Source organism: Manis javanica, chromosome 6, assembly GCF_040802235.1.
Source record: "Manis javanica isolate MJ-LG chromosome 6, MJ_LKY, whole genome shotgun sequence".
NCBI classification, from domain to species: domain Eukaryota; kingdom Metazoa; phylum Chordata; class Mammalia; order Pholidota; family Manidae; genus Manis; species Manis javanica.
Window position 1 is genome coordinate 13,532,801 of NC_133161.1, and position 21,223 is coordinate 13,554,023.

General features: G+C 44.1%; 1 long non-coding RNA gene across 1 annotated transcript; it reads right to left on the reverse strand.

Annotated features, from left to right (window-relative positions):
- Window positions 1-21,035, reverse strand: LOC140850062 (uncharacterized). The gene is made up of 4 exons (XR_012132803.1): window positions 20,955-21,035; window positions 14,122-14,256; window positions 10,477-10,649; window positions 1-286 (listed from the first exon to the last, which is right to left on the reverse strand). It is a non-coding gene; the product is annotated as an uncharacterized lncRNA (long non-coding RNA).
- Between the last annotated feature and the right edge of the window lie 188 nt (window positions 21,036-21,223).

The following is a 21,223-nucleotide window of genomic DNA, read 5'->3' on the forward strand; positions in this document are numbered from 1 at the left end:
ACAGTGAACGTGTCACTTTACTTTCTCCAGCTTTTATTCCAGAAATACCTATTCTGCCTTTCCAGGGTCGAGACATTCCTGCCTAAGGGGAGCCTGCTCGCCTGCTGCCCAGGGCTGCCCTGTCCCGGGCCTCCTTTCTCACAGCAGAGCCCTTCCCACCCAGCCCCGGGCCCACCCTGCACTCTGTGGCCCCCCAAGTCTGAGGGGGGGGGGGATGTCTGTCTTACCCCCCAGTAGGGTTGTTTGAAGTTCTGCAGGAGCTAAGAGAAGTGCGACCGTCCTCTCCCTGTGGTAGTGGAAAGATGAGGTGACATAAGGTATGTGTGGGATAGAAGTAAATATGGCTCTGAAACCCCACATAATTACAGGATAGAGAGGTGCTGCCAAGGTAAATTAATAAGACAACAGTTGGGTGATGTTTACCAACAAAACCAGTTTCAGGTATGTTATTCCCTGCTTTTGCTTTGCTGAATAAGCCACATATTAGAATAATACATCTTAGAAGAGGCAGGTCCTCCATGGAAGTGACCAGGGAGAAGGAAGGAGAGACTTGCCCTGTCTGCAGGCCGCTTGCCTCTCAGTGACACAGGCCGCCGGACGCTTGTCAAGACCGCCCCAGGCAGGGTCTGGGGGAGGATGCCCGGTCAGTGCCAAGAATCAACATCTTTGGAAAAGTCTGTAAAAATCACTCCAGGCATTTAATCTAGCCTTCCACCTTCCCAGCATCCCAGACACCTGGTCCACCGGTCTCTGCTTGGACTCCTCTGATTATGGAAGCTCACTTGCTTATCAAGCAGCCCCTCTCTTGCTGCAGCTCAGAGCCTGCATCCTGCTTCCCCGAGGCCAGTTGCCCCACCTGGATCTGCTGTCCTTTCATCTGCTAGTGGCAGCCACCCTGAGATGTAGCAGGGCTGTAGAGCACCTGCTTGACCAAACAGTGACACTCAGGCCCGGCTCGGTTCAGTGAAGCTTGGCAGAGGCAAGACTAGAGCGCAGGCTGCTCAGCTCCTGGCGCGACAGCGTGCCACCGTGCAGCTCTGCCGTCCTGCTGAGAGCAGCGCAGAGGCCAGCGCTTTCCCTCTGAAAGGTGCCGCACCAGCTCGCCTTCCCAGCAAACCTGAGAAGGTGCTGATGAAACCGTGTGTTCTAGGTTTTCAACCGTCATGAAGAACAAGCTAACTGCCCAGGCCAGGGCTGACTGAGAGGGGAAAGTGAGCCGCGGGCCACAGGGAAGCCTGCTCATCACACTAGGCGGGGAGAGGAAGCCAGAGTCGACCTTTCTGCTTGGGAGTGAAGGGATGACACCATCCTGACGTGCCACATGACGCTTCATCCAGGGGCCACAGGGAGCCAAGGTGGTGCTGGAGGGGGCAGGGTCCCATCCCCCGTGCAGTCCACAGGCAGCACTCATGCAGAGGGGACAGGCAGAGAGCTGACAGCCAGTTCCACACGGTGGGTAGCAAAGGCTTCCTTGTGTAGAGAGGGGATGAGGTAGGATGGGGGGCCCCTGTCTTGCCTTTGCCTCCTTCCTCCTGGCTGGCTTAGAGACCAGGTCCCACGTGTCATAACTCTGACTTACACCAGCTGCAGGCAGCAAAAGGTGGTCATTCTGTATCCATCATCAGTGAATCCAGTGTCTGTTAACATTTAACAGAGTTATAGAGAAGATCTGGAAAATCCAGTCCTTGAGTTCTAGGGTTGCTGACACAGGTCAGGGGGCTTCAATTACACAATTAGAAACAAGCAGTTATGTGGGATTCAGGGATCCAATCCAGGTTCTGAGGACAATTTGGGTGCCTAGTCCTTAAGCCTATGATGCTTATACAGAAGTGTAAATCTATGCTTCCAAAGAAGCAGGGTATAAAGTAACATTTGGACAAACCTAAGGATCCCTGGACTTATTCTTCCTCTCAGGAAGCCATGGCCTGTCTAGTGGGCAAGGAATTTTCCTCAGCCCCTTGACCAGAAACATGTGTTCCTGTCCTTCTGTGATGGTGTGGAATCACTTACCCACCAAGGAAATAATATGATGCCTGCTAGGCGGGTAGTCAGACATATCCCGAAAGGACATCGCTGACCTGATGCTGGGAGGTCTCTGAAACACTCCATAACAGAAGGACTGGCTGCAAAAGGTGCATGCCTTGCCCAAGATGTTCTTCCCACTTGTTGCTCTCAAGCAGAATAAGTGCCTCCTCAGAAGATCAATCAGGTTCTTTGCAGACATTCAAAGCACTTTGAATGAGGTGGAGTGGCTGCCCGTGTGCCCTGTTAGCCAATGCAGGAAAATTGGGGAGCTCTGTCCTTCTCCAAAAATACAGACAGGAATATGGAAAGGTGATATATCTGTTTCTACTCCTTCTTTCATGTCCTGCCTACTCACTTTGAAACCAGTCTCTAAGAAGAATACTGTCTTTATTTGGGCGAAAGCCACAAAATGCAGTACGGGGCAAAGACATGTTCTTGCGTGTACATGTGGAAATAGCAAAGGAAATATTCTTCCTAAAGTCTAGAATGAGCATGCATTACTTTTTGTAATGGAGGGGAAGTTCTGGAAAATGTTCTGATTTGGGCTGCAAGCACTGGATACAAGGATAACTGCACAGAGGGTATTAACTCCCTCCATCTCAGCTTCTCTGAGAAGCTCACCTCAGCGATTAGGGTCAATGCCAACTTCCCATGCTCATGCGCATTTGCTCTATAGGAATTCAGCCTTGGCCACCAAGTGTAGAACATTTCAACCTAATTATCTGTGCCTTGGAAAGAGCTTCCATCTAGCCTTTTATGGCATGCTAGAAAAGGGAGCTCTTTTAACATTCCTACACAGTGCTGCTTTTCAAGAATGGCAATAAGAAATAAACATAAGATATTGAATTTCTGCCTGTGGAAGACTATTCTATGGCATGAATTCCAGTTGGGCCAAGACCAGCACCTGAGAACCTTCACTTTGGGAGCTTGAAGCTATTGAGCCCCAGATTTATGACCATTTCCGTGTCTCAACCACCTGCTCCAGGCACGTTCCTGAAATTTATGATATGCAATGGCTCTAAAGGATACAAGCCAGGAAGTCAGGATTGAAATATTCCACCTAGCCAGAGACATTGTCATGTCGACTAATTTAAGGCTTTGCTTGTTTTAAAGGGGATATTTCTCATTCACAAGAGTACTTTCCATTGCCATATGAAGTACTTATTTTATTATTATGAAGTACCTCTGAAGTCAAGTCCTGCTTGAAATGTTCAGAAAATACCCCTCCCCAAAGGTCATTTGTTTGTTCCATCTTTAGGGTTAATCACTCCTGTGGTTCTTGTCGGAGTGAAAAAGCCCCTTCCTTTTGTCTTTTAACAATCAGTTATTGAGTCTGTAGAACACTTCTAGATATTTCTTTCAGAAATACATTCCACAGTGCCCCTTTCCAAAGGCTCCAGTCATGCCATGGAATCATTTCTAGTCCAGAATCATTAAGAACAAACAGAGACAATCCTCCTAAGATGTTAAACTTTTCAAAGACATGGGAAGAGCCCATTCATGCCACACTGTCTTTGTCCAATGGGGATAATTTGGCTTTCGGACTAATTGTGAGGTGCAGCTCTCTTTTGAAACATCTTCTGAGAACAGCTCACTACCATCACCCACACCACACCTTTGCTTGTGCATCTTAGACTCTTGGGAAACATCTGCTCACCGCAGATGTGACCCACTGTCTGATGTGACAAAGAGGGACTGTACGTGCAGGCTATATATAGATTTGTACCTATTAGAGGCAAGAAATAATGTTTCCCTGTGAAAGATTTTCAGAAATCTCACTGTTTTTTAGATTGAATCTAGTCAAATTATAAGTTTTTTTTCAAGTAAGTTTAATTCAACTTTAAATCAAAGTCAGGTGACCTCAGCCTTTTGATTTTGCTTTTCAGACTGATATGGGTGTGGAGAGAGAACCTTAAAGACACTGAACTGCTTTAGGGAGTGTGTAAAATCAACATAGTTTTCAGGAAGACTTAATTTCTGTTAGAAATGAACCCAGACTAACTGGCATAGTTTGGATATGTCGAAGAGTGTTGGTTTTTGCTCTGTTATGATTTGCTTTTAAATATTTATTTGTGAAATATAAATCTTGCTGAGATTGAAGTCTGTCCTGGAGAAATGACTACTGCTTTTGCTGTTCCCTAATGGAACTGCTGAATCTTCTTGGAAAACAAAAGGATTCAGTTATATAAACAAGCCCTCCTAGTGAAGTAGGAAATAACGATTCTGGAGAATGTACTGCCACCCCTCCTCAGTGAGGCTGGAGTTGCTAAGCTTGGCAGATGTGCAGTAAATTAGGTGCCCTAAGATGATAGCCATGTAGTTAATCGGCTACAAAAAATATGAGTGACTCTGAAAATGCTGAGATATTAAAGTCTGTCATTAAAATGACAAGCATTCTGTTGAAAAACTGAAAAAATACCATCAATATCTGATTTTCTGTCAGTCAGAATGATGACTCAGAATGTTAATTTCATTCAGTGAAAAAGACTAGGTCTGAGCATAAAGGGCTGCAGGACTTCAGTGTACAACTGCTTTAAATGGTCACTTTCCCACAAGTGGTGAATTTTCATCTTATAGACTGTCGGCACGAGTCCTGGCACACGTGGGCATGGGGACCCCATGTCTGGGGACTAGTCTGGGGAGCACATCCCTTCCTACCTCACACATATGTGGGCGAACTACTCCTACTTACAAACACTCTGGTCCCCTCAGTCAGTTAATCCAATCAACAGGCATTTCCTGTGAGACCTGGTGTAGTGCTCCACCACACAGCCTGCAGCCCTTCCCAGACTGGATGGGAAGGGACATGGATGAGGAAAGGATGGTCCCTACAGGAAAGGCATCACCAATTCTTTAAACAGTAATCCACTGAGCATCCACTATGTACCAGGCCCTATTCTGGGATTGCAAAGCTGAATGAGACACTGCTTCTGCCCCCAAGAAACTCACGCAAGAGGGGACCCATGTGTAGATAGATCACTGTAATGTGGTAAGGGTGATGATGGGCACAGGGGAGGGGCACATTCCCTGCATGCGCAGAGCTGACTCTCAAAGGAGGAATAAGCATTGACTAGATGTTGGTGGAGAGGAGGGATCGCTGGGAAGGGGGTCAGTGGTGCCCTGGAGCTGGCTCAAACCTGCTCGTGAGGAGCAGTTGCTAAATGTTCAGCGTCTTGCAAACTGGTTGTTAAACATGGTCCTTCATAAGAATTAAATTATGTAAGTTTACAATTACATAAATCACATTAAAAATAAAGATAACAAATACCAAAATGTATCACTCCCTAATATGTTTACTCAGTTATCTATGCCCTTCAGATTTTTAGTCTAGTGTAGCTATATGGTGGAAATACTAATGATGGCTACTGCCCATTCTTTCCCAACTCTACCTTCATGATAGCTTGGCCAGGGTGGGAATATTTACACCAGAAAAAACACAAATGCTACAGATCGGGGCTGGCCAGAAGGCCATTTACTAGCAGGCAGGGGGCCAGACTATGCATGGCAAAGGCTGGGAACTCCAAGCTGTGTGGAAGCTGGGAACAGAATGGGCAGGGCCAGGGCCAGATGAGCCCAGCCCCATGTGACCTCTCAGGCCACGGCAGAGGCTGGAGCTAGAGACTGTGAAGGACTCTAAGGGTGAACATCGTCATGGAAGTGGAGAGCGTTATTTGGCGGGATGACGGCCTAATTAGAGCAGGAGTCAAAGGTGACTGCCGGGTTAGGATGTATTTCTACATTCTGTAGACGAGGAGGCCAGCACAGCTTTCAACATGTGGAGTTTGTGGTATCTGATCTATGAGATCCAGCTGACAACTGGCCACTTAGAGGAAGCTTCAGAGGCAACGGGCTGGGCCCTGAACCAGAGACCAGGGGCGTGTGGATGGTGGTGAAACATTTAGTGAGTGAGGTCACCAAGGAGAGTATCTAGAGGAAAAAATACGGCAGGCTGAGGATGGAGCAGAGGGGAAAAGCAAGGTGCAGATGGAGAAGGAGTGAAGGCAGAGCTCCTGGGAGAATCCCTGGCGAGAATGGAGCATAATGGGCAGCAAAGGAGATGAGTGTTTCCACAAACAGGAAGAGGGGGGCGACCTGGGAAGAGGAGCAGAGCGCAGGCCCCAGAAACCACTGAAAGGACCAGAAAATGTTCTTTGATAAAAACAGGGAGAAATCCTGCTCTGTGATCCAGAAGTACTAAAATATGCCATGTAGTTGTCAAAAAATCTAGGGATTTGATCTAGATATTAAGGCAAGGGGGAACCAAAATGAGAAGGAAGACCCAAAATTAGACTCACCGGCAGGTGATGTGTGTCAAGGGGTAGAAGTGGACAGACAGACCCTCCCAGTCTGGGGCTGAGTGATGGCGGCAAGGAGAGGTGGCAGGAGAAGGAAGCGTCCTTCCCTGTCAAGCTCCCCAGGCCCAGGTGAGGCGTGGCCGCCGCAGAGAGGAAGCCCTCAGCAACTGCGCTCCACCTAGACGTGGCGGGGATCCTTCCTAAACAATCCGAGACACCTGGCCTGGCCATTGGAGGAGGTCATGGAGAGGCCGTGACGACCAGTTGACCCACAAGCTGGAGCAGGGCAATCGGGGCTCCTCACCCCTCCTCTGCCCTTGGACTGTCCATTCCGCCCACCATTCCCGCACTAGCAGCTGTCTCAAGGATACAGCCTTGAAAGAGTAAGATGGTGTTGAGATCATTTGAACTGAGCATGCAGGTGGCCCCTGCCTGTTTCAGCCTCTATAAAAACTTCCGAGATCTGGCAGGAGGGAGATTCCCGTCCTGCACTCACCAGAGACAAGCCTCTATGTAAGTTCCCCTGCTTGCTACACCTTCCACTTTCCAATTGGAACACCTGCCTCTTGGGTGTCTCCCTGCCCTCCACGTACAGGGGCCAATTTCTGAACTGATGGACATAGGGAAGAAACAGGCATAAATGAAGAAAATAGGCCAAAGTGAGGCAACTTAAAATACAAGTCAGGAGTATGGATTTCTGAGCCAAATTGGGTTTGAATCCTGATAATTTTATTTAGCTGAGCCTCAATTTCCTCATCTATGAAATGGGGATAATGATAAAATACACCCCATAAAATTATTGCAAGGACTAAATAAGGAAGCCGATGTAAAATGTTCAGAATGAGGCCTGGCATATTGTTGGAGTTATTGATGATTATGACTATAATTCCCTGTCAGGACACCCCACAGCGCCAGCCTCCTTTCCACACCTATCAGGCTATTGGACCATTGATCTGGTGTCAGTCCACCCACCAGTTTAAGATTATAAAAGATGATTCTAAAGATTACCTGAAAGAGTTCAGGCAAACAGTGAAAAATCCATCCATATTAATTTTTAGTGAGTACATAGTTAAGGCAGATCTTTCCTCATTCCAAAACAGTTAAGAGGAAAATAAAAACACATGACCTATGAAGTAATTCTGTAATAGTAGTAATAAACATAACACTCAAGAAATGTTAAAATTGCATATTTTAAAGAAAAAATTACTGTAGGAAACAGAAGTAAATTTAAACATTTAAACTACATTTTTGATAGAAAAGTAAAAATTATAGACTCCATGAAATAAAAAGTAAAAAATGAGATAAGACAACAAGATGCTATGAGAGTGTTGTCTGAGTTAAGAAATTAATGAAAGAAAACTTTTAATGGCATGGTAGAATTTTAAATGAATTTAGCATAAGCGAGAGTTATAACTAATACAGAAGAAAAGTCAATCAGTGAAAAGAAAGACAAGCTGAGGATTTTATTCCATAACACCGGAGAAAGGACAAACCAATCAAAATGATCAAATAAGGTCTAAAGGTAGAAGATGGACAATGGAAATATGGTATTGAAGAACTGAGGCGAAAAAGGAGCAGAAGAAATACTTTTCTGCTAATAGTAATATAAGGATGTTAAAGAAGAAAACTTTTTTGACTTGAAGCAAGTTGTGCATCCATAGATCAAAGCTCATCACATGTCAGGCAAAATTCATTTAAGAAGTCCAAGATTTAGACATATTGAATGTTGAGGGGAAATTTGACAGCAATGTAAAAGGACCAGTACAAAGAAAACATTCATTTTATTTAAACATATATGAACAGAAAAATGTACCATGTCTTGATTAGGAGGAATTCCATGCTGCAGAGATATTGATTGCCCTCCGAGTAACTTAACTAAAGTTAATATAATCCCAAGTAACATACCAGTGGGGTTATTTTTGAAACTTGCTAAAAACTGTTTCTGAAGTTAATCTTGAGTCAATAAAAACAGTGGATAGGAAGCAGTTGAATACAGGGAAAGAATAAACAGTAGTTAAGAAATACACTTAGGGGCAAACTGTTCCTACGGAAGACTTGTATAAGAAGGAGAAGAGGGTGGGACTGAGTCATGTGGGAGTTTTTAGAAGTGAAAGAGAAAATGAAACAGTCAATGGAAAAGGACTGAAAACAACACAGGACAGTCAGGACCTCCCCTGGAGGGAGTACCCGAGGAGATAAGAGGGGAAAGGAAAAGGGCACAGAACCTAAACAGAAGGGAGGATATTCCATCCACAAAGTCTGGAATAATTAAGAAACATAATAAATTGATAATTTAAAATAAAATAGAATAATAACCTGATAAAATAGTAACTGCAATGGCTAATGCATCTTGAGCATTATGTTAAAGCTAGAGAAATGATAGTTAAAGATACACGTGGTCCAGGCCCTCTTGCAACTTATGAGTCCAGTGGGCAGACAGACAACAATAAGCAGACAAAATAACTTCAAACTGTGATTAAAAGATTTGGAGGAAATAAGCATGGTAATAACATAATGGTGGAAAGTGGGATGACAGTATTTAAGGAGCTTAGAAAGTGCCAGAAGGTCTTCTGTGAAGATGTGATATTGAAGCTACAACCCCAGAGGGCAGGAAGAAGTCAAGAGGAGGGTGGTCAATACATGCCTTGGGCAGAGGGCCTGGGCAAGGTGCGGAAGGGTGGTGAGGCCAGTGTGGCCCAAGGATGGAGACCTGAGCAAGGAGGTGGGGAGGAAGTCAGGCAGGACCTTGGAGGCAATAGCAAGGATTTTGGATTTTTATTCCAAGTGCAGTGAGAAGCCACTGGAGGGATGGCATGACCTGATTCACATTTGTCAAGACTACTTCCAGGGCACTATGTAGAGAAAAAGGACTAGGGGAGGTCAAAGGAGAGCAGAAAGAAGAGTGAGGAGGTTGTTGCGGGAGTCCCCCGGGGGGGCACATTGGCCCGAATTAGGGGGTGACCTTGGAGATAAACAGGCAGAGACAGGTAGGTGCACGGGAGATTTGCAGGACTTTAGGGGCAGGGTGATCCACTAGATTCTGGCTTGGAACCTAGCAAAGACACCCCCCACCTGAGAAGGGAATGTGGTTAGAGGGTGCCGGGAAATGAGCAGTAAGACGTGATAATGAGCTGCGTCGGGGAGGCTAGACAGGCTGCCGGGGAACAGGGAGATCTAGGCCTGGAGGCAGACCCAGTGACTGCCGTGTTACGGAGTTGTTCTAGGACACGTGTGCTCCTGAACAGGGAGCCGAGGGAGGCCAGTAAAGGAGGACCTGGGCGTAACTCAGGATGGTGAGAATGGTGAGGAAGGGTCCAAGGTATTCTGCAGGAGTATTTGGCAGTTCATGGAGACACAGAGAGGATCACAGGTGAGATGAGAGATCCGTGTGCCAATGTCTGGGGCAAGGACAGCAGGAGGGATGGGGCTGTTTCTGATGCTTGAAAATGACGGCAGGGCTGCCAGAAGAAACATCCAGCGGCCAATAAGCCCAGTCACAGAATCAGAGCTAAGATCTGACGTCTAGACTGGTCGTGGAATGAGGTGCATCGAAGGTGGTGAGTGTTCTGTCCCCCACACAGAGATTCACAATCGTCCGAGCATTAGAGCACAGCCACACACACTTACATCAAACTACATTCACCGGTCGAACCACAGTCAACATAATTCATCTTCCTTTGAAAATCTGAAGTTTCCTTTAAGTTCTTGTCATGCTTCAGGGTCACCATTAGGAACATGAGTTACGGTTGGTATGAAACAACTTTATTTCAAATAGGTCTACCATGGTTTGGGAACAAATATCCCCTTGGACATTAAGAAATGTCCTTGTACACACATGAGAAATGTACAAGGACACCAGTCTCCTGCCTGGAAGGTTTCTATGCTGATACTTCTCAAAATTGGCAAAGATTTTTTTCAGTGTTAGCACGACTGACTAACATTTTGTTTTCTGCCTCTCCCCACGTACTTCGGAAGCCATATGGTAGGCAGCTAATAATGTGGTTTGCAGAGCAATGTCCCTGGAGCCCCAGCTCCCCAGCACAGTGAAATCCTGGCCCCGCCCATTCAGGCTCCATGTTCCCTCCCAGGCCTGCCTCCCCTGCTGAAAGTCTCCTCCCCCTCCGCTGGCTTCCATTCCTTGTCTGCCTCCCCTTACCGCCTTCTTGTCTTCCTGCTTCACCTACTTCCGTCTCTCCCTTTTGGCTGGCTTGTCTTCTTTCTCAGTGGTGCCTGCTTCATCCATCTTCTTCCCGACAGAGCTCACAGATTCTGAACAGCACTTGCTTGAATCTCCTTGTCTGAGCAATGACCGCCCTCCCTGACTTCTGTCTGTTAAAAAAAAAAAATTCTTGTCATCTAAGCTTCATAACTGCCTGGATTCCAGATAAACTAAGATTTATTGTGTGTACACAATGGCGACCCCCAGGCTATGCACTTTGAATGCATATCATGAGTGTTCCAAGGAGAGGAGTTTAAGCAAGCCGTCTTTTTCATCTGCAGACTGCTAATTTCATGATCATTGAGGAAGCTAATAAACAGAATCAAATGCCCTCTTCTTGTGGCCAGATCAGTGGGAGGCCTACAGAGCCCTTGCGAGGGCAGTGTGGCCTCAAGACTGTATCATCGGTCATGACACAAGGGGGCTTCCAGAACAATCCACATACTACCTGGAGCCTTCGCTGGCTGACCCCTTACCTAACTGCTCTCTTGTCCCTCTTTCCCCGCAAAGCCAAAGAGCAAATGGAATAAAGAATTGGTGAGAGTTGGGAGATTTGCTGGGGACAGAGATGGATGTCAGAGCAGACGGAAAAAGCTTTCCTTTTTCCCCATTTCATAATGAAGCCCTTTCTACCCAAACAGCTGAATCATGGCACGCTTAACTTAATTTATTTGTTAAGATGGACAGAATAATAAGACTTTGGAATGGCTCATTCCATCAATTCAGCCTTTTAAAAAACCAAACAAGATGATATTATGTAAGGATAAACATGGGGTAAATAGCTAATATTATGGCCCAAATCCTTGCCTGACCTCAGAATTATCAGTTCAGTCATAACTTGGGTAGTCACCCCTAACTATGTTCTTTCGAAGTGGAGGACAAGGCACTGAATTTGGCCCCATTATCCACTGACCTGATATTTTCTGAGACTCCAGATACTCATTTCATTCCAGGTAGATATGGCTTTTCCTCAAAGCTTCTGTTAAGAATATAAAGCCAGACCAGGAAGAAAGAACTCTTTTAAAGGACAATAATGTCTTTGTAGGCCTTCTTTCCATTTATGTCTAAGACACACTAATTATACTTTAATGGATTTTTTCATGTTGGAATTTGTGTGTTAAATATTGAGTATTTTCACTGACATTAGGATTGGCCTGAGTCTCTATCATGAGAACATATTCATTCAGTTAGCTCATTTAAAAGTCCTGAATACCATGTTGACACGTTGTAAAGCAGCACGTTTAGATACAACCTTGTAATACGAATAGATACAACCTTTGAGAAGCTAAAATAATGCAGTATACATTCAGGAGTTGCATATTCTTTATTGCAATATCCATTAGAGGCTACAAAAGTCTGAAACTCTTCTCTTTTTTTAAATTAACAGACTTTATTTTTTAAAATAGTTTTAGTTTGCAGAAAATGTTGAGTTCCCATATGCTCCTGTCCCTACCTACACATCCCCCCACCAGTTTCCTCTATTATTAACATCTTATATTAATGTGGTACATCTGTTATTATTGATGAGTCAATATTGATACAATATTACTAAGAAGGTCCATAGTTTATAGTAAGATTCACTCTCTGTGTTGTACATTTTATGGATTTGGACCAATGTATAATGAATGACATGTATCCACCATTACAGTATCAGACAGACTAGTTTCACTGCACTAAAAATTCCCTGTACTCCATCTCCTCACCCCTCCCTCTCCTTGAATCCGTGGAAACCACAGATTGTTTTAATGTCTCCACAGTCTTGCCTATTCCAGAATATCATGCAGTTGGAATCATACAGCATGTAGCCTTCTCAGACTGATTTATTTCAAGTAACAATTAGGCATTTAACTTTCCTCCACATTTTTTTGATAGCTCATTTTAATCATCAAGTGATATGCCATTGTATGGATGAACCGAAGTTTGTTTATCCACTCCTTTTTTAAAATTACATACCCTCTATGTGTTCTACATTGGATCTAGTTTGTTAAGGGACACCAAAAGATTCTAAAATAGCTTTATTTTCAAGGTTACTCTAATTACGAAGATAAAACATACGTTAGACAAAATAATACTAAAGTATATTTTAAAGCACTTGAAGCAGCTGGTTTGCATCAAACAAATGTGATCTAGAAAACTGGTGTTTTCAGGGGAACACGGATCTCTTGAAATTAGACATATATTTGTGTCCAGGGTCCAAGGCATACATTAAATTCTCAAAGGGGTGCATTACACCTCCTCCCACCACGATGAACCACTGCAGAAATGAGAAAGGGTGCAGACAACAGCACGAGTTGCACTTCTAGCTGGGAAAGAGCTCCTGAAGGTGGGTAGGTAAGTTCTGAAAACTGAAGGGTGGTGGCAGGACCTGGCTTGGTGGAGCAAGGAGCATTCAGCAGGTGTAAAGGTATGAAAGGGAGGAAGAATGGATTTGCTTTGAATTGGGAAAGGACGGGAAGTCAGGTTGGCTAAGAAAGGGAAGTCCTTCAAAGTCAAGCAGATATTTAATTTGTGATTATAAACTACAACATGTCTTTTCACCCCAAATAGAAATTGTCCCATGCCAACTGTTAGTTGGTACGTGTGCATGTATGCACTAAGACACAGGCACTATATAGCAGAAATACCGCCTCCTGGTTTCCTTTGCCACATCTGTGTGGAGAAATTCCCCTATAAAGGGCGTTAGATTAGCAAGGCAATATGAAACTGTGACCCCTGGTCAGAAGAGGGAGAGGGAAGGGCAGAGCGGAGAGGAGGGGTGATGACCCTCTGCTAAGTCAGGTTGATCTCAGCACTGGCCCTGAAAAGCTTGCTCCCTCTCACCTCTGGAGCACGGATGGGAAAATGCCCTGACAACTGTAAGGCAATTTGCGAATGTTCCCATTATCATGCTGTCCCATCACATGTGAAATATGTTCCCTTTTCTTCTCTGCTTTTCTAAATCAAATCCATGCCTAAATGTAGGGATCAAAATTTAAGCTTTCCTTGACTATTTCTGCAGACTGTGATCTTTCCATTTCCTAAAAGTCAATAGAATTTATAATAAGAATCTTCCGTATGGCCACATGCCATCCTTACATTGTTTGTTCACTGCTTCTGAGTCTCTGTTTCGTCTTTTACCACTAGACTGTAAGACAGGGGTGCTCACTGATGTATGCCACGAACCAAAATGATGTCTGCAACAGAGTAGGTATTCAATAAATTCTTTTAAAATGTTCTAACCATGAATAGGATCCCTGCAGGGATGTTTTACGGAATTTTTCTTCCTCACAAGGTTTTCATTTATGCCGAGAGATAACACAGGCCAGAAACAAACCATGAGACAGAGGCAGGGGGAGGCTGGCTGGCTCTTCCAGCCTCTGCAGAGCCTCTGGAGCCAGGGCCCATGCCTCAGCCCTGTGGCTTTGCTAACTCCATTTAACCATTTATGATAACCCAAGGGTTATCAGGATCTGAGGAGTTGTTCCATTCTAACCAAATCATAGACTAGATTTGTTTTTTCCCCCAGTTATGACACCGATGTATTAATTTAGAATGAGACATATATCCTTATAGGGTCCATGTATTTAGGTGCAGGGCACTTACCTTCTGATTAATTGCATTTCAAATGAGGAGACAGCTTGCTAAGCATGGAAACGGAGTCTTGGAGCGTACTTTCCATGGGAAATAGCGTCGCCTGATATGCACAGAAAGGCTTGCTCTGCTTTGGAAATTACATTCCTAGGCAAAAGAATATTACGGTTTGGAGATGCCCAGACACATTCTTTCTCTTCACTTCTTTTTCCTAAATTTCATGAGGACGACCACCCATTTACGTGTGTCATCATAAAGTGATTCTTTGTTTCAATATTTTAAAACATGTTTAAAGTTCTTTCAATTCCAAAGTATGGGATCATTGCAAGAAATGGAAAAAAAAAAAAACCACTCCAAAGATGTGTAAAGAAAAGTTAATGATCTTACATCTCTGCCATGGTCTCCATTCCCAGCCCCTGTAGTAATGAATGTGGAGAGACTGTGGTGTGCAGCCTTCTGCAAAAATTATCCTTCACCAGGACCATACAAAGATACACAGCATAGCTGAGGATTTTCATATTTCTTGTACAAATGCGAGATTTTACAATGCACCTTTACTCTGAAACTTACTCTTCAGTTAGTGCCTCATGGATATTACTCCTAGGTCGATAGATATAACACAAAATCATAAGCTGTATCATATTCCATGATATGGGGTGGAAGTACCCAACATCCTACTTCAGGTCAATTCTAGTCTTTGTCTGCTACAAACAATGAAGTATTAAATACTCCTGTGTCTATATTATTAGCTATTGATAGTTTTGTTCCTATGAACTGGATTCCGCAAAGTGAGTCAATGCCTTTTTGAAAGAAATGGTAGTTCCAGCTCTATGAGATGTTTTTCATGAATTACAGTGAATTTCATTGATCATTTCTTAATGACACAAAGATAAGGAACTTATTTTTATCAGGAAAAAAAATGTATTTGTAATCACATGAAGGGGCTGTTAAACAAACCCATGGGTATGGATTCTTATAAAACTCCAGCCGCAGTGGGAGAAAGTCCCTGATTTAAGTGGTTTGCCCTTTTCATAGCATTTGAGAATGTTTGAGCTGGCCTAGCCCAGTGGGCACTTAATAAATATTCTTTGAGTGTTCAATACACAAAAGGTCATCTGGTTCAAGTTTCTCATTTCACAGATGGGGAAATTGAAGCCCAGAGGGTTAAATGAGGCACAATTAGTGTAAAAGAGAAGAAAAGGTCTGACTGATCTAAATGCAAAGAGATTTGGGAGCTTGGAGTAGGAAAGAGAGGGCTTTGGGAGGGAGCTGCCACATACACAGGATACACACAGAGAACGAGGGACACGAGAAGAAGACTTGCAAAGTTAATGCCTGAAGAATGTGACTTGAAGCTTTCTTGAGTGACTTCTGCTAGGGTTAAACTTTAAATTTCTTATTTTAATTATTTCTAGAGGGTGGACCTGTGTTTCTTTGAACGTGACCCTGTTCAGAAACTGGACCACTGGCAGCTGCACTTTATACAGCAATGGCAGGGACTATGTGGCATTCACTAAAGTTGTTCTCTTCCCCTTGGACATCCGGGTAGACCCATTTCCCAGCAGCCCTTGTGATTAGGATGTAGCCACATGACTGAATTGCTGCCTTGGAATGTGTATGGAATACAGGGACACCACTCCTCAGCCTGGCCCATAAAAACCTTCCATGGGGGCTCCTCCATTCTCTCCTCCTGTCTCAGCTGGAAGCAAAGGACTCTGAGGTCCCACATGCAGGTGGGAGAAGTCTGGGTCCCTGAATCATTGTGTGGAAGGCCTGCTGAATACCCACGCTGGACTGTCGTAAGAGTGAGCAATCTACTTCCATCGTGTTAGAGCTCTGCTGGCTTTGATCTGTTCCAGGAGCTCACGTTATTTCACAGAGGCAACGGCTTCTGCCGTATTAGTGTTTCTGTTTATTTTATGAATAACCAGATATAAATCCAAAACCTGTACCAATCAAAAATGCAGTCATTGTTACACATGCTCTTAATATCCACTAATTCATACAAATTTGATATGGAGTCCTATAGCCCCTACCTTATTCATAAGAGGGATACATAGGAGCAAGAAGAAAAATGTACCCTGACGTGAAAATCCATCCTTGCTCCCACATAACTTAGTTTAGTTTGATCTGCAGTGCAAGATCCTTTCTTTTCTCCATGAGTTTAAGGAATCATTTTTCTTCTGGAGCACTGTCTTTGAGTCGGTCATTTTTGCCTGATCACTTACACTAAGTTTTTTGCTGTCTCAACAGGAGTGGAAACTTTCTAAATCATTATTTCAGTTTTTCTTGCTTTAAAGAAGGATAAAGGATGAATAAAAAACATTTGGGGAAGGAAAGAAAGGAGATTTGAAGGAAATTAGCAGGACTTGGATTGTTCCAATTTTCAAAAACCTTCACAGTCCTCTTAATAATCATAGTAATAACAGAAGATGTGTGAATGTTTCATTAGAACCTGAAACCCAAAGGCACCTCATGGTCCCTACTTGCATTTTAAACTAAAGCTACCTTGACTTTGTAGATAAGACAAATTATTTAGTAAGCCTAAGATCTTGACACAGCAGTGTGGGCTGGAATGATCACCACTTGGTCCCAGGTATGTGAGATAAAGGGAAATTATTGTGGAGAGATATGCATACTTTGTGATGAGGAAATAATGGAACATAGAATCAGGTGACTTGGCATTTCATCCTTGGGCCTAACTAACCACATTGTTCCAATTACAAAGCAGCAGTTAGGGCTCAGTGTAGGAACTGACATGTATAGACCTAAACATACTCTAGAAAAAAATACAAGTACAGGACATAGTGATTTGAGACCATAGTAAAAAGACCATCAAATCCTAGCCACTGGATTAAATACACTAAGTATAGACAGTTTCTATAATTTCTCAAATTGTTATAAAGCAGACAAAATGGTGAATGTGTATGTAGACACTAAAACAGGTCAAAATGGCACGCCTTCATGCCAAGGGCCCTCATTTAGCAAATCAGTGGGTGACACATGCGCAGAACTGGAAAGAGGGGTTATGTCTTCCTTTGATAACAATTGATAAGGTGGGTGCTTACCCAGCCTCAAAATCTTACAGCTTTTGTTTTCCAATTCTTCCTTTCCATTTTTCAGTTGCTACCAACTTGGATTCCTGCTCAAAAATCTCCAGTGCTTCACCACTGCTTATAGAAATAAAGTCAAGTACCTCTGCTTGGTAGCAAAGGCCCTCCCAAATCCAGGCCCATCTAACTGTCTACACACATTCTGTATTCACTGTTGTTTAACATCTGTCCCCTGCTGGGGCACGACAGTCTCCACTCAATGCCCACATGCATTCATTCCTTCATGCAGTCCCAAGTCTCTCCTCTTCGCCTCTCCTCTTCCCTCCGCACATCCACTCCTGGGTGCTCTGCACAGAGCTCAGCATTCTAAGATCTCCACGCAGGCTCCCAGCTCCCGAGGGCAGGGCAGCCTGTGGGCGCAGGGGCCCAGGACCATGTGCTTGGTTTGGTGCTCTGCCGTCACTGTCTTGAAACTCTTCATAATTTTTGAAGAAGGGGTCCCACATTTTCATTTTGCACTGGGCTCCATAAAATATGTCCCCCAGCCTGTGGGTGAGAACCTTTCATGTGGGCAACTCCAACACATGGCCTTGTGATTTTATTTAATTAAAATGAAGACAAAGCTCTAACATCCTGGAGCGCTTCACACATACACAGGGCTTTTACATGCATCATGTCACCTAAACTACCCACAAAAAGCAAACCTGTGGAAGGAGGACGCTGAATTCTAACCACAGTTGTGGGTCTTCAGGCCTTTCTGAATTGCTTTAAAGTATTTTCTGGTTTTCCTTTTGATTTTTTTGCTCATGTTTTCCAGCTCCTCTTGTTTTGTAATGTTTATAACAATAAAAGTTCAGAGTAGCCTTAGGGGTCACGGTACTGGTGTGGCTAACCTCTCCCTGTATTGTTTCCTTGAGTTGTTGTAACAAAGGACCACCAACTGGGTGGCTTAGGTATCAGTGATGTACTGTCTTGCCGTTCTAAAGGCTAGAAGTCTGCAGCCGCAGTGTCTGTGGGGCCATGCTCCCCTGAGCCTGTAGAAGCATCCTTCCCCACATCCTCCCAACTTCTGGTGCTTGTCTGGCAGTCTTTGGTACCCCTGGCTGGTAAGTGCACCATTCCAATTCTCTGTCTTCACATGGCCTTCCCTCTCTGTCTCTGTCTTCTCATGCTGTCTTATAAGGATACCAGTTTTATTGGATTGGGGCCTCCAGGATGACATCATCTTAATTTAACTGATTACATCTACAATGACCCAGTTCCCAAATAAGGTCACAGTCTGAGGTATTGGGAGCTAGGATTTCAACATATCTTTTGGGGGGGCCACAATTTAACCCATAATAGTCCCCCTGCCCACCACACCATTAGTCACTAAGTCCTGTAGAGTCCAACTCTGCAGTGTCTCTAGAAACCAGCTGTTTCTCCTCTCGACGTCACCACGGCCCAGGTCTCCCTGTCCTTGGCCTCCTAAGCTTGCGGCTCTCTGATCCATTCCCATTCTGCAGCTAATAAGGGCTTTTAAAATCTCTAGCTGATCTTGTCACTTCTTAATGTCCCATTTTCTCTGGGAAAACCCCAACGATTCTATGAGGATTTATCAGGGCTGGCCTGGCTTGACCCTGCTCACCCCTCGGACCTCCCTCCATTCCAACTTCCCCATCACTCTTTCTCTGGCCAGCCTCCCACTTATCCCTCATGCTCCAGGCAGACTGAATTTCCCCCGTTTAAGCACTGTGATCGCTCATTCTCCAGACCCCCACACTGCCAGGACTACTCCCCTTCTCCGCTCATCCTTCAGGGCTTGGCTTGCACGTCCCTTCCTTTAGGATGTGCCCCATTCTGTGTGCTCCTGTGTCCGGGCTAAATCAGCCCTAAGGAGGCATCCACAGCCCTCTCTTCCCCACTATCTTCCAAAGGGGACCCTGAAACCGCCTGCCCTGAAATTTCTGCCCTCTTCCTTCAGCACCAAAGGAAGGAGAGAGTTTAAGTCAGTCCACACAATGAAAGCCTGTGGTGCCTAAGGAGACAGAAATAAAGTCAGGGGTGGAATAAAGGGAGATTTAATAATTCTTGTCATGAACTATAAATTTGAATTCCCCTTGGTGTTGCTCCAGAAATGCAAAAATCCAATGGAAATCATTTGAAATTGTTTGGAGCTAATGGACTGTCCTTGGCTACGGCAGTACACTCAGACCAAAGTTCATGGGGCTCAGGATTTCAAGGGTCACCCTCTCCTAGCACGTGTCTCTTGTCTGTTAGAGCATTTGTTACACCACATTGTGTGTGTTTACTCGTCTCTCCCCACTAGGCTGCAAGTACCTAGCCCAGTGCCAGGCACATAGCAAGCCCTCTCATGATTGACTAATGAATGACTCAATGATGTAAAAGAGACTAAGCCACAGAGAGGTAAAGAGAGTTGCCCATGGTCAGAATGCAAGCACCGTGTGGAGGCAGACATTGAACTTGGGCTGGCTTAACTCCAAAGGCCACATCCTTGGCAGTTGCCCAGTGGGTGATGAGCTCCAGGAGCCCAGGGTCCGGGTCTGGGTCTCTGCTTGTCACAACTGTATTCTCAGTAGATACTTGTTGAATGAATTTCTTGAGTAAGAGAGAAATGAAAAGAGGAAAATAAGAGAGAAAAGAAAGGAGGGAAAAATTGTAAAGGTAAAATGGAGAGGGTATAAAACAGAGAAAGAAGAGAGGAGACAGCGAAATAAGCAAGAAGACAAGAGAGCTCCTTGCGACCCTGCCCGGACACAGATACTGGGTGTATTCTGGCTTTATTCGTGTGACCAGTATTTTCGGAGCCTCCAGTACATGCCAGGCACTGTGTGAGATGCTCGAGGCACATCAGTGAACAAAATAGACAAGGACCCCTGGCTCTGTGGAAACTACACTCTAATAAGGAGAATCAGACAATAAAAAATGAACTAAAAAAGAAGTAAATAATGTATGATGTTAGAAGACCATAAATACTATGCAAAAATAGCAGAATAGGATGAGGGCAGGGATTCTTATCCTCTCTTGGAGTCCCACTTTGACAGAGTGTTCAGGTGATCTGTGACCTTGGATAGGGAAAAAATATGACCTTTCTTTTCAGTAAAGGCAAACCTTCAAATGTGACTGTAGGCAGTCAACCTCAGGAGTGACTGCAGTACTTGTGATTTTATTACCAGTGGAAGTAACAGATCTTTTTACATCATGCTGATAGTACTAAAGGTACCTCAAACTATTGTTTATACTCATCACTACTTTGCAGCTATTGGATCTGTTGTTAGGTCTTGTTATTTAATGTATCAATTAAGAAACATAATTTGGTAACTGTATCTCAATATAATTTCTTTTGTAACCTCATGTATTTTTTTAATGCATTTAAAAACATTATTCTGAAAAGGGCTCCACCAGATTGCCAAAGGAGTTCACCAAAGAAGAAAGGTTAAGAACACGGGGTAAGGGGACATGGGGTGCAGTGGAGGACAGGGGGGGTGGGGGGACGGGTAGCAGTATTAAATAAGGTAGACAGGGTGGGTCTCGGGCCTAATGTCCTGAACTCATTTCTAGCACATGCTTTCCTTGGCTTTGCCCAACACCTGGACTCAGAGACCTAGTAATGCCAGCTTGTTATTTAACAGCCTATTTCACTGCTGAGAGAACTCTGACCCCTCTCTGCTGTTCGCCACCTTCCCCCTCAGTGGCTATTTAACCTGGGATTTAATATTCAGAAGTTTGGCATCTATGAAATAGTGTCTAAAGAACACAAGGAAATTCAAGAACATATTTTTTTAATCTTACTTTTTCTTGTTGTTCTGCCTTCTGTTTAAACATCCAGCACAACCAGACAAACTAGCTCAAATCAGCCAGGCTGTATATATCTCCTAAAGAAAAGATAAGCAAATCAGCATTTCTGCATATTGATTAAGTGTATCATCTAGGGCAAATGGAATGTGAGCCGAAGATACTACCATATTTCAGAAGTTCTTTAAAAATTCAAATTCAACTCACACATATAGGGAAAATCCTCAGAATTCTGTGACAAAAGATCATTTTGTTTTTTTAAAAAA